Source organism: Trichosurus vulpecula, chromosome 2 (genome assembly GCF_011100635.1).
Source record: "Trichosurus vulpecula isolate mTriVul1 chromosome 2, mTriVul1.pri, whole genome shotgun sequence".
Classification (NCBI taxonomy): domain Eukaryota; kingdom Metazoa; phylum Chordata; class Mammalia; order Diprotodontia; family Phalangeridae; genus Trichosurus; species Trichosurus vulpecula.
Window position 1 is genome coordinate 80,592,874 of NC_050574.1, and position 13,528 is coordinate 80,606,401.

Genomic DNA, 13,528 nt, shown 5'->3' on the forward strand with positions numbered 1-13,528 from the left:
GATTGACTGATGACTTTATCCCTTTCCTTCATCTAATGTCACTAGCTTTCTACATTAATTTCTATTTAGATACTCCTCCATTTTACATCCTTTCTTCATGTCATCTCCTCCTATGGATGTCTACATGCATATGTATATGTATATATGGTTCCTTTTGTCTCATTTGTGGTATAGACACATTCACGATATAGCTGCTTAAATGGTATAAATAATTGAAACAAATAGATGAATTATTAAGTTTACTATTTGGTAGCCGCTGTTGCAAGTTCTGTAGATAGAGTTGTAAACAATCAAGGTAAACTGTATCCTCAAGAACCTTAGAGACTAATGGAAGGTGGCTGAACAAAAGAGGGAGCTGAAAAGTGTGGGGATATATTTAGGGAAAACAGGATGTGGAAAGTTTAATAGTGAGTTGAATTGGGTTTAGCACACTTTAGGTGCCCAGGGGGAGATCTCCTCACTAATTGGTCTTCCAAGCTGTAAACTTTACTAATAATCTCAATAATAAAGCCAAAAAAATTGTTTACTTCAAAGTTTTAAAATTTTGTAAGGAATAAAATTATATTGCAAACATCAAATTATTGTTTTATATGTATATATACATATGATTAGAAAAAGGATTATGAGATTGAGTGTAAAACTGAGTGAAGGTACCTTAATTTTATAAATTATAAAATAGGAGTTTTAACTGAAAACATAGTAGAGGAAAGTGAGATTCATGGTGAAGGAATGTCCAGAGTGGGAAAGCTATTTGCAAAGAGGTGGAGAGGGAGTTTATGGACGGCATTTAGAGACTTTTACGGCATAGTTCCAAATTACTTTTCAGAATGGCTGGAACAATTCAGAGCAATTCCACCAACATCAATCTGCCTCTTTCCCTATAGTTCCATTAATAAATGATATTTACCCTTCATATCATTTTTACCTATGTGTTATTTTAAATTTCTCTAATTATTAGTGATTTGGCTATGCAAATTTGGCCATATGGACATTTGGATTTCTTCCTTTTGAAGATTGCCTGTTTATATTCTTTGACCATTTATCTATTGGGAAATGACTATAACAATTTTTAGGTGAGGGATAATGAGCGCTAAAACTTATGGTTCTGTTACAGTTATTGAGATAAAAATGATTCAGTAATTTTCAAAGTAGAATGAAGAACGGTCGGTAACTGATTAGATCAGGAGAATGAGGGAATTTGATAAAATGGAAAAGATATCTTTATTGCAAATTTGGGTGACAAGAATAGTGAGGCTTTTCCTTACAAAGAATGAAGTTGTAAGGTGCAATAGTTTAAGAGGAGAATGTGATGTGTTCTCTTCTAGACATGTTGAGATTGACATTACTATGGAACATCTAAGCCATGATTTCCAATCTTATAGTTGGTATAGAGAGACTGGATATTAGAGGAGTATCTTAGACACTTAAATCTTGAATTCATCAGTGTGATAGTTGAACTATTTGGAGGTGATGAAATCACAAAGTTTACATAGAAGAAAAGAAGGAAAAAGCAATGAGGGAGATATAGGCATAGTGAGTAGGATTAGATGATGAACCTGAGAGAGAGAGAGAGAGAGAGAGAGAGACAGAGAGACAGAGAGAGAGACAGAGAGAGAGAGAGAGAGGCAGAGACAGAGAGAGGCAGAGACAGAGACAGACAGAGAGAGAGAGAGAGACAGAGAGAGAGAGAGAGACAGAGAGAGAGAGAGAGGAAGAGAGAGACAGAGAGAGAGAGAGAGATTGCTTAGACACGTAAAAGGTCCCAGAAAATTCACTGCATATAACACTTCTAAACTGTTCAACATCCTTTTCTATACTGTACAACATCCTTCTATGGTGACTTGCTTGCCCTTTTATGCCCACAGGCAGTCACAAGGCTTCCTTCATGTTTTTAATTAGTGTTCATCACCAGCAAGGTAATGAAAACAAAGAGAGCGCAAAGTGCAATGAGTTACAGGAAAGTTATTGTTTCCAGGGTTCTCATTATGTAACATCAGTTTATACTTTAGGTCCACAAACAGGTAGCTTCAGTCAGGTTTTTAATTAGTGTTCAACACCAGAAATGTCATGAGAAAACACAGAGGACTAAATGTAACAAGCTAGAGGAATGTTATTGCTTTAAAATATCTGATGACCAAAAAATGTCTCCAGGGTTCAATTGAACATATGTGAAAATAGTTAGGACATTTTTTCAAACTCAACTTATGTTCGATTAGCAAACAAATATCATTTCTTTTGGCTATCAACTAGCTCAACACTGTGCTTCCTTCCTAATTTACAATTAGTGAATACTTAATATATAATTATTAAAGCCACCCCCTGCATGGGACGTTCTTCATTACAAGATTCATTTCTTTTTTCTTGCTCTTACTCATATTTTATTTTTTCCATTTATTTGTAAAGGTAATTTTCAATATTCCTTTTGTAAGATTTTCAGTCCAGATGAGGACTTCTGGGCACCAAGATAGTGCAGTAAGCTGTCATTCTCCAGTGCTGACCTCTAAAAAAAGACAAGAAAATAGTTCCCCAGGAAAATCCCTGGAAGAGCAGAGCCAGTGCAAGATGGGGTGGAGTAGGGCTTAGCCTGGGAAATTTGGAGGATTGGCAAGAAAGATTCATTTCACTTGGGTAAAACATGTGCCCATTCCAGGACAGGAAGCAGCCCAGCAAGCCAGCCACAAGCCCCACCTCAGCAAGCCAGCAGGAGAACCTGACCTCAGGGAGGTGGAGCAGACAAACACCAGCACCAGGACACCACACATACCTTGCCATAGCCAGGGGATCCAGCAGACTCCAATTCAGAAAATCAATGCATGCACCTCAGTCCCAGGCAGACAGACATCATCCAGCAGAAGACATCCCTAAGCTACAGTGCAGCCCCAATTGGGCAGGCATCCTCCAAAGACTGGACCTCCTTTTGATCTGGTGAAGCCTCAGGTGGGCCGGCATCCACCAGGTCCACACCCATATGTGCTTCAGTGGATCCCAAGGAGGACAGGTGTCCTTCAGTGGCCACACCCCAACATGCTTCAGTGGAGCACTGGGAAAACACAGAAAGACTCCATATGGGCCCAGCACACACCAGACACCATGAGTAGAACCCCAGCTCCATATCAGGCAAACTGCCAGAGCCCTACAGCCTCAAGCTGCCAGCACTTGAGGCTCCACCACACAAAACCAGTGACCAGGCCCCTGGCACATACCAGAAGAAGCTTGGAACAGTGTCCCCTGTGCCCCAGAAGCAATGGTCAACTTTAAAAGCCAGGAAACAGGCAAAAAGTAGGAGCAAAAATCAAAAATGAACACTGACCACACACAGTTTTTATGGGGCATGGAAGATAAAAATACAATCAGAAAAGGACAAGATTGTCAATATATCTACATCTGAAACCTGAAAGGGAAATACGAATTGCTCACAAGCCACAAACGCCTTCTTTGAAGAGCTCAAGGAGGATTTTTAAAGTCAAATAAGACAACTAGAAGACAAAATAGGAAAAAAAAGAGTTAACAGTTTGGAAAAGAAAGAACAAAAATTGACTGAAGAAAAGAATTCCTTAAAAAGTAAAGTTGGAACAAAAATTCACTGAAGCGAAGAGATCCTTAAAAAGTAAACTGGGGAAATAGAAAAGGAGGTACAAATGTTAACTGAAGAAAACCATTCTGTAAAAATTAGTGGGAGCTAATGACTCTATGAGACATGAAGAATGAGTAAAAGAACATCAAAAGCATGAAAAAAGAATAAAAAGTAACATACCTCATTGAAAAAACAACTGACCCAGAAAATAGATCCAAGAGAGATAATTTAAAAATGCTTAGTCTACCTGAATGTCATGAATAAAAAAAAGAGCATGAAAAGTACCTTTCAAGAAATTAATAAGGAAAACTGCCCTGATATCCTAGAACCACGGGGTAAAATCGTCATTGAAAGAATAGACATATCACACACAGCTCGAAAGACATCCCAAAATGAAAACTCCAAGGAATATTTTAGCCAAATTCCAGAATTATCAGGTCAAGGAGAAAATCCTGCAATTACCCAGAAAAAAAAGAGTAAATATCGTGGAACCACAGTCAGGATTACATAGGACCTAGAAGCTTGTACATTGAAGCATGAGATGGCTTGGAATATGATATTCTGGAAGGTAAAAGAGTTCGGGTTATAAACAAGAATGAAATACCCAGCAAAACTGAGCATAATCTTTCAGGAGAGGAGATGGATATTCAATGAAATAGGGGACTTATAAAATTTCCTGATGAAGAAAAAACAGCTAAACAGAAAGTTTGATCTTCAAATACAAGACACGAAGCATAAAAAGGTAAATGGGAAAAATATTATTCAATAAGGTTAAACTATTTACATCCCTATGTGGGAGGATGATACTTCTAACTCTTCAGAACTGTATCTTTACTACTACATTTAGAAGGGCTATACATAGACAGAGTGTGTGTGTAAAAATTGACTTTGAGGTGATGATTAAAAAAATCATTAACTAAGGGGTTAAAATAGGATTGTACTGGGAGAAGAGAAAAGGAAGAGGCAGAAAAAGGTAAATTATGTTGCATAAAGAGGCAAAAAGACCTATTACAGTAGAGAAAAAGAGGGTAGGGAGGCAAACATTGTTTGAACCTTACTTTCATCAGATTTGACTCAAAGAGGGAATAACATACACACTCATTTGGTTATAGAAATCATTCTTCCCATATAGGAAATAGGAAGGGAAAGAGGAATGAAACATGAGGGAGTGCAGGCAGGGAAGAAGGGAGAGAATAAGTAGTAGAGGGAAACGGAAAGAAAAGGGAGGGGTCTGATAGAAAAGAGGGCAGATTGAGGGAAGCAGTAGTCAGAAGCAAAACACTATTGAGGAGGGAAAGGGAGAAATGAGAGAGAAAAGCATAAACAGGGGATAAAATAGGATGGAGAGGAATATACAATAAGGAACCATAACTGTGAATGTGAATAGGAGAAACTCTTCCATCAAATGGAAACAGATAGCAGAGTGAATTAACAACTATGATTCTACAATAGATTCTTTACAAGAAACAAATCTGAAGCAGAGAGATACATATAGAGTAAAGATAAAAGGCTGGAGTAGAATATATTACGCTTCAGCTGAATCAAAAAAGAAAAAAAAAAGTGGGAGTAGGAATCCTGATCTCAGACAAAGCAAAAGCAAAAATTTGATCTAATTAAAAGAGATGAGGAAGGATATTACATCCTGCTGAAAGGAACTACAGACAATGAAATAATAGCAATACTAAACATATATGTATCAAGTGATATAGCATCCAAATTTTCAGAGGAAAAGTTAAGTAAATTACAGGAAGAAATAGACAATTATACTACTGGGGAACCTCAAGCTCCTACTCTCATAACTAGATAAATGTAACCACTAAATATACATGAAAGAAATTATGGAAGTGAATAGAATTTTAGAATAGTTAGACATGGTAGACCTCTGGAGAAAATTGAATGGGGATAGAAAGAAATATAACTTTTTCTCACAGGTACATGGCATGTACACAAAAATTGTCCATGTACTAGGGCATAAAAACCTTAGAGTCCACTAAAGAAAGGAAGAAATATCAAATGCATCATTTTCAGATGATGATGCAATAAAAATTACATGTATTAATGAGACATGGGAAGATAGACTGAAAATTACTTGGAACCTAATTACAGTAAACTAATTCTTAAGAAGGAGTGGATCAAACAACAAATCATAGAAACAATAACTTCATAGAAGAAAATGACAATAATGAGACAATAAATCAAAATTTATGGGATGTAGCCAAAGCAGTAATAGGGGAAACTTTATATCTCTAATTGCTTATGTGAATAGAGAAAGAGATTGATGAATTGGGCATGCAACTAAAAAGCTAGAAAAAATAACAAATTAAAAATCCACAGTTAAATATCAAATTTGAAATACTAAAAATCAAAGGATAGATTAATAAAATTGAAAGTAAGAAAACTATTTAATAAATGAAATTAACAGCAGGTTTCATGAAAAAGTAAGATAAATCTTTTTAAGTTAATTTAAAAAAGAAAGGAGAACAAATTACCAGTATCAAAAATGAAAAGGGTGAATTCATAACCAATGAAGAAGAAATCAAAACAATAATTAGGAGGTATTTTGCATAACTGTATGAAATAAATCTGACAATCTAAGTGAAATGGATGAACATTTACAAAAATAAAAAGTGCCCAGATTAACAGAAGAAGAAATAAAATGTTTAAATAATCACATTTCAGGAGAAAAAGCAATTCAACATGTCATCAATGAACTCCCTAAGGAAAAAAAAAATTCCAGGGCCAGATGGATTTACAAGCAAATTCTACCAAACGTTTAAAGAACAATTAGTTTCAATACTATATAAACTATTTAGAAAAATAGGTAAAGGATTTTTTTCCAAATTCTTTTTATGATACAAATATGGTTTTAATACCTAAACTGGGAATAGCCGAAACAGAGAAAGAGAATTATAGACCAATTTCCCTAGTAGATATAGATGCAAAAATTTTAAATAAAATATTAGCAAATAACTGCAAAATTTCTAAAATATTAGCAAGCAACTTATGAAAATAATACATTTGGACCAGGTGGGATTTATACTAGGAATGCAGGGCTGACTCAATATTAGGAAAATTATCAGCATAATTCACCATATCATTAAAACAAACTAATAGAAATCATATGATTACCTTAAAATATGCAGAAAAAAACTTTTGACAAAATACAACACCCATTCCTATTAAAAATACTAGAAAGCATAGAAATCAAGGAGTTTTCCTTAAAATGGAAAGTAGCATTTATCTAAAACCACCATAAAGCATTTTGAGGATAAGCTAGGAGCCTTTCCAATAAGATCAGGGGTGATAAAATCCATTATTATCACTTTTCTTCAGTATTGTACTAGAAATCCTATCTACAGCAATAAGAAAAAAATGTGATTGAAGGAATTCAAATAGGCAATGAAGAAACAAAGCTATCACTGTGCAGATGTTATGTACAGAAGGTATACTTAGAGAATCCTAGAGAATCAAATAAAAAAAACTATACGAAGTAAGAAACAAATTTAGCAAAGTTACAGGATACTATATAAACCCACATAAATCAGTTGCATTTCTATATGTTACTAACAAAGCCCAGCAGCAAGAAATAGAGAAATGCCATTTAGTGTAACTGTAGACAATATGAAGAATTTGGAAGTATATTTGCCAAGACAAACCCAGGAACTGTGTGAACACCATTACAAAACACATTTCACTCAAATAAAGTCAGATATAAATACTTAGAAAAATATAAATTACTCATGGGTAGGCCAAGCCAATATAATAAAACTGACAGTTCTATTTAGATTAATTTACTTGTTCAGTGCCATGCAAATCAAACTACCAAAAATTATTTTATAGAGCTAGAAAAAATAATAACAAAATTCATCTGGAACAACAAAGGTCCAGGATTTTAAGGGAATCAATTTAAAAAATGCAAGGGAATGTGGTCTAGCCTACCAGATATGAAAGTTTATTATAAAACAGCAACCATCAAAACTACTTGGTAATGGCTAAGAAACAAGATAGTGAATCAGTGGATTAGGTTACATACACAAGAGTTATAGTCAACGACTTTAGTAATCTACTGTTGGATAAACCCAAAGACTCCAGCTTCTGAGATAACTCACTATTTGATAAAAACTTTTAAGTATACTGGAAAATAGTATGATAGAACCTAGGCATCTTATACCATAAACCAAGATAAGGTCAAAATGGGTTCATGATTTAGACACAAAGATAATACTATAAGTAAATTAGGAGAGGAAGGAATAGTTTACCTGTCAGATCTTTGAAGAGTAGAATAATTTATTACCAAAGAAGAGATAGAGAACACTATGAAACACATAATGGATAATTTTGATTATATTAAATTAAAGTATTTTGCAAAAAGCTAATGCAACCAATATTGGGAAACAGAAAGCTGGAAAAAAACTTTTTAGATCCAGTGTCCGTGATAAAGGGCTCATTTCTAAAATATATAGGGGATTGAGTCAAATTTAAAAGAATACATTTCATTCCCCAATTGAGAAATGGTCAAAAGATATGAACAGGCAGTTTTCAGATGGAGAAATTAAAGCTATCTATAGTCATATGAAAAAGTGCTCTAAATCACTGCTGATTAGAGAAATGCAAACTAAAACAACTCTGAGGTACCACATCACACTTACCAGGTTGGCTAATATGACAAAACAGGAAAATGATAAATGTCAGAAAAGAGGTGGGATAATTGGAACATTTATGTATTTTTAATGGATGCTGAACTAATCCAGACATTCTGGACAGCAATTTGGAACTATGCCCAAAGGGTTGTAAAGCTGAGCATACCCTTTGATCCAGCAATAACACTTCTATGTTCATATCCAAAAGAGATCATAAGAATGGGGAAATGACCCACATGTAAAAAATATTTGTAACATCTCTTTAGTGGTGGAAAAGAATTGAAAATTGAGGGTATGCCCATCAATTGGAGAATGGTTTAACAAGTTGTGGTTTATGAATTTAATGGAATACTATTATACCATAAGAAATGGTGAACAGGCAAATGTCAGAAAAAAAAAATCGAAAGACATCCATAAAACGATGCTGAGCCAAGGACCAGAACCAAGGGAACATCATACACAGGAAGAGACTCATTGTGTGATGACCGACTTTGTTAGAATTAGCTCTTCTGAGCCATGCAACGATCTAAGACAATTTCGAAAGACTGATCATGTTAAATGCTACCCATATTCAAAGAAAGAACTCTGGACTCTGAATGCAGATTGAAGCATACTATTTTCTCTTTTGCTTCCTTTCTCATGGTTTTCCCCTTTTGTTTTGATTTTTCCTTCACAGCATCACTAATGTAGAAATATGTTTAATATGACTATACATGCATATCCTATATCAAATTTCATGCCATCTTGGGGAGGAAGCGGGGGGAAATTGAGAACTCAAAATCTTATAAAAGTGAATGTTGAAAAGTTAAAGTAAAATAATTAAATAAAAACATCATCCAGATGGTCAAAGCCATAGATATGTTAGATTCTTAATCTGCATATAACCAATACTTTTAATATATTTAAAATTAGATTTATTAACACTTAGACAATAACAGTAAAAAGAAAACCAAAGGGGAAAAATATTTTTAATTTCAGTTTTTCTCCCTGCCTTCTTTTCAACCCAACTCCCCAAGGTAGCAAACAATGTGATACAGTTTATACATGTAGAATCATGTTAAATATATTTCCACATTTTTATGATAACAAGACTAGTTTTAATGAAAAGCCATATTCTAGCTAGTCCACAGTCAAGTAGATATATCAAATGTCACAAAACTTTTCTTTATCCCTCTTTTAGATAGACTCATTCATTTATATTTATTTATTGATTGATTGTTATAAACAGGTCAATGAATTTATTCCCTAATCAGTTTGGGTCTCTGAAAACACAGGTATGACCATTCACTGATGTCTTCTTATCCTTGAAGGCACTTGTCCTTGATCTACCAAAAGTGATGGGAGTATTCATTCAGTTTGCACTGCACTTTCCTTTATTTTCATATCCATTGCAAAATACCCATGCATCATGTGGAATGTTCATTAATTAATGTTTAATCTCACTGCATAACTCAGTTTATACTTTAGACAGTGTCTTGGTCTAGTCTTTGTTGCAAACATGTTGTCATTTCTTCCTCTCCAAGATGAACATCTCCATTAATACTTGGATCAGTCACAATTTGAATATTCTCAAAACTACAGTATTCTATGTCTTATAAGAAATACTAAAATTAATTGATAATAAAAACATTAGAATTGTTTCTTAAGCAGCAACTATTAGGAATTTCATCTTTATTTCATGGAAAATGTTAAGATCACCAAAGGCACATCCCCAAAGCTATCCATTTGACGCTCCTTTTCTTGTGCAATTGTATCCCCCAGTCCCTATCCATTTATATTGTCTATGCAAGATTTATAACTTGTGAGATAAGCTTTGTGGAAAGTTCAGAGCTTCTTTAGTTTCTACCCTGTCTAGAACTTCATACTGTGTTTCTGCCAGATTATTCTGTACTCAGGAGGCCTTGAACATAAGTCTATCTTTACATTTTTTTTTCTTAGTTTTGGAGAACCATAGGATAAATTGCAAGACTGTAAGGGATATTAAAAGCAATTTGTTTCAACCCTCTCATTTTTTTCCTTTTTCTTTCTTATGAATTTTGTTTTCCCCACTGCATGTAAAGAGAGTTTTCAACATTCATTCATTCATTTTGATACCTAAACAAAGGAAACAAAGCAGAGAAAGAGAACTATAGAACAATATCCTTAATGAATACTGGCAAACACACACACACACACACACACACATACACACACACACAAATACAATTTTACAAATAGGCTACAACCATTTATTAGGTTATGTAGTATGATCAGGTCATGTTTATGCCAGGAACGCTGTATTGGTTCAACCTAATGACAATTATAAACATAAATATAGATGCTAAAAGGGTATCTGAGAAAATTTAGCACCAATATCTATTAAAAAGCTAAAAAACTAAAACAATTGACTTTTCTTTAGTATAGTGAATATCATCTACTCAAATCCATGAACAAATATTATCATAAACAAAAGTTAGAAGCCTTTTCAATAAGGTCAATGGTAAAGCAAGGATGTCTATCGTCACCAGTACTATTTAACAAACTGCTAAAAATGGCAGCTGTAGTAATAAGATGAGAAATAAAGAATTGAAAGAGTAAGCACAGGCAGAAAAGTTATTGAAATATCATTTTTATAGATGATATTATTTCCTTCATATACCCTAAAGAGTCAACAAAATTAAAGTTTATTAAGTTTCAGGATACTAAATAAATTTATATAAATCATTAGCATTCCTGTGTATTACCAACTAAATCTTAAAAGTATTAAATGATATATATTTAAGAGTTTATTACATGCCAGAAATGTTGCTGGGTGGTGGGGGCACAAATGCAAGGTAATAAGGAAGTCACTGTTCTCAAGGAACTGACAATCTAATGGGGAAGATAACATATAAAAGCCAACTGAAAAGATTGATTGAGAGAGGGACCCTATATGACCATAGTGGTAATGTCTTGAGAGTCTGAAAAATAACTCAGGGTATACTTAGGAAAAATGATAAACAGCTTTTACAGATTGCCAAAAGTGAGCCCCAAAGAAGGGAAATTGAAGGCTGTCATGGGGTAGCAAATTTCAAGAATGAGAAAATGCAAAGTACTGAGGAAATTTCCAGGTTAACAGAATACTGTCAACAGATTTAAAAGGAGAGCCAGGAGGAGAATGAGGAAAGAACCAGAAATAAAAATTCCATTCAAAATAACTCCAAAAGGTAAAAATCCCCAAATATTTAGGATGTCCTCTATGAATATTCACTCAGGAATGATAGGAATCCAACAATAAAACACTCTTAGAAGAAATGAAAAGAGACAAATTAAATGGAAGAACATTAGTTATTAATGATAAGAAGAGTAAATGTATTAAAAAATGACAATACTACCTGTATAACTTATTCTGTGCCATATCAATCATACTACAAAACAGATTTTTATAGCTAGAAAAAATAGCAGTGAAAATAATATGAATGGGCAAAAGATCAAGAATCTCAAAGGTAATAATAAAAATACACAAATGAAAATGAATATCTATCAATAGGATATATCAAGCTGTATTGTAAGAAGTAGTACTAAAAACCAATTTGGTATGAAAAAAGAGAAAGAAACAGGTGAGAATGCATATACCAGATACCGCTTGTCTCTATTTCATGCAGAAAATATATAACAAAATGAAATATTACTAAACCAAGTGACGGTCATCATGCTCAAAGAAACAAACATGGACCCTATTAGATATAGGACTATGAAACCAAACATATGAGATGGTTATAATTTAAACCATCACATCTGTAACTAATTGTTCTCTCTATAACACATGCTTTCTAGATACTAGTTTACTAAATATTCTAAGTATTAAGGGTACCTTCTAGCACCTTGTAGGATTATATAATTTAACTATTTCACCAAAGAAGAACTCAACCTAAATGTTTCAAAGAAGAATTTTCTAGAAATGAAGGGCAAAAAAGACATCAGAAACTTTCTAATCAATACTATCCTCTCAATGGACCATCAGATAGCGCTAAAAGAGATGTTCTCATCGTATTTTTTTAGATTCAATGAATAGTACATGGTGACAGATACTGGGCAAGTACAGTGTCCCCCTCATCTCAGGAAATATCCTTTACCATATATATTTCTGAAGAAGAAAGGCTCTCCTTGAGAGCTATTTACTTCCCAGCAACAAAAAGAAAATGACTACTAATGCGATAGTATTGGGGCTCCTTTTTCTGTTTCAGACTGGATTGCGAGTCCTGGGGAATTCCTTCCTCCTGGGCCTTTATAACACCATTATCTTAATTGATCCCAGACTGAGGCCCATAGACTTGCTTCTTTCTCACTTGGCCTTGGCCAATAATTTGGTGCTTCTCTCCAAAGGGATCCTTCCAACAATGGCTGCTTTGGGGCTCAACAATTTCTTGGATGATATCAGATGTAAACTTGTCTTTTACTTTCACTGCATGGCCAGGGGCCTTTCTCTCTGCACCACCTGCTTCCTCAGAGGCTTCCAAACCATCACTTTAAGGCCTAGAAGCTCCAGGTGAGCAGAAATCAAAGCTAGAATACCAAAGTTCATTGTCCCATTCTGTTTCTTGTGCTGGACTTTTCATCTGCTGATATATTGCCCTATTCTTTTAAATGTCAAAAGCCCAAAAGAAATCAAAAACATCACTGAAAGAAATGATTCCATTTATTGTTTTGCTATATTTCATAGTTCCTTTACAGTATTCATGTTCTCCCTTCCTGATGTTTTATGTGTAGGAATTACGGTGGGAACAAGTAGATATATGTTTTTTTGCCTTGTACAGACACAACCAGAGAGTGCAGTATATTCACAGCAATAATCTCACACCAAGTAGCTCCCTTGAGACCAGAGCCACCCAAACCATACTGCTGTTGGTTAGCAGGTTTGTCTCTTTTTACTCACTGAAGTCTATTTTATCACTGTACATGTACTTGGGGAAGTTGACTTCCTGCCTGGTTCACATCTCTGCCTTCTTAGCTGCCTGCTTTCCAATTTGTAGCCCCTCCGTTATAATTGTCAGTGACTCTCAAGTCTCCAAGTACTCTCTGGCTCTGTGGGATAGAGTAAAGCTTCCAGTCCAATAAATTCCTGAAAAAAAATACAGGTAGGTGATGCAGCAGATAGAAATCTAGATACTGTGGTCTAGAAGATCTCAGTAAAAATTCTGGCTCAGATACTTAGTAGTTATACAAAGCAGGGCAATTCACTTCACCTCAGTTTGCCTCAGAATCATCATTTGTAAAATGGGAATAATAATACCGACCCTTCCAGGATTGTTGTGAAGATCACAAAAGAGAATTCCCAATTGATTTCTGAATGTGA

At 34.6% G+C, this 13,528-nt stretch overlaps 1 pseudogene; it reads left to right on the top strand.

Annotated features, from left to right (window-relative positions):
- The first annotated feature begins 12,374 nt into the window (after nt 1–12,374).
- LOC118835252 lies at nt 12,375–13,273 on the top strand (annotated as a pseudogene).
- The last annotated feature ends 255 nt before the right edge of the window (nt 13,274–13,528 follow it).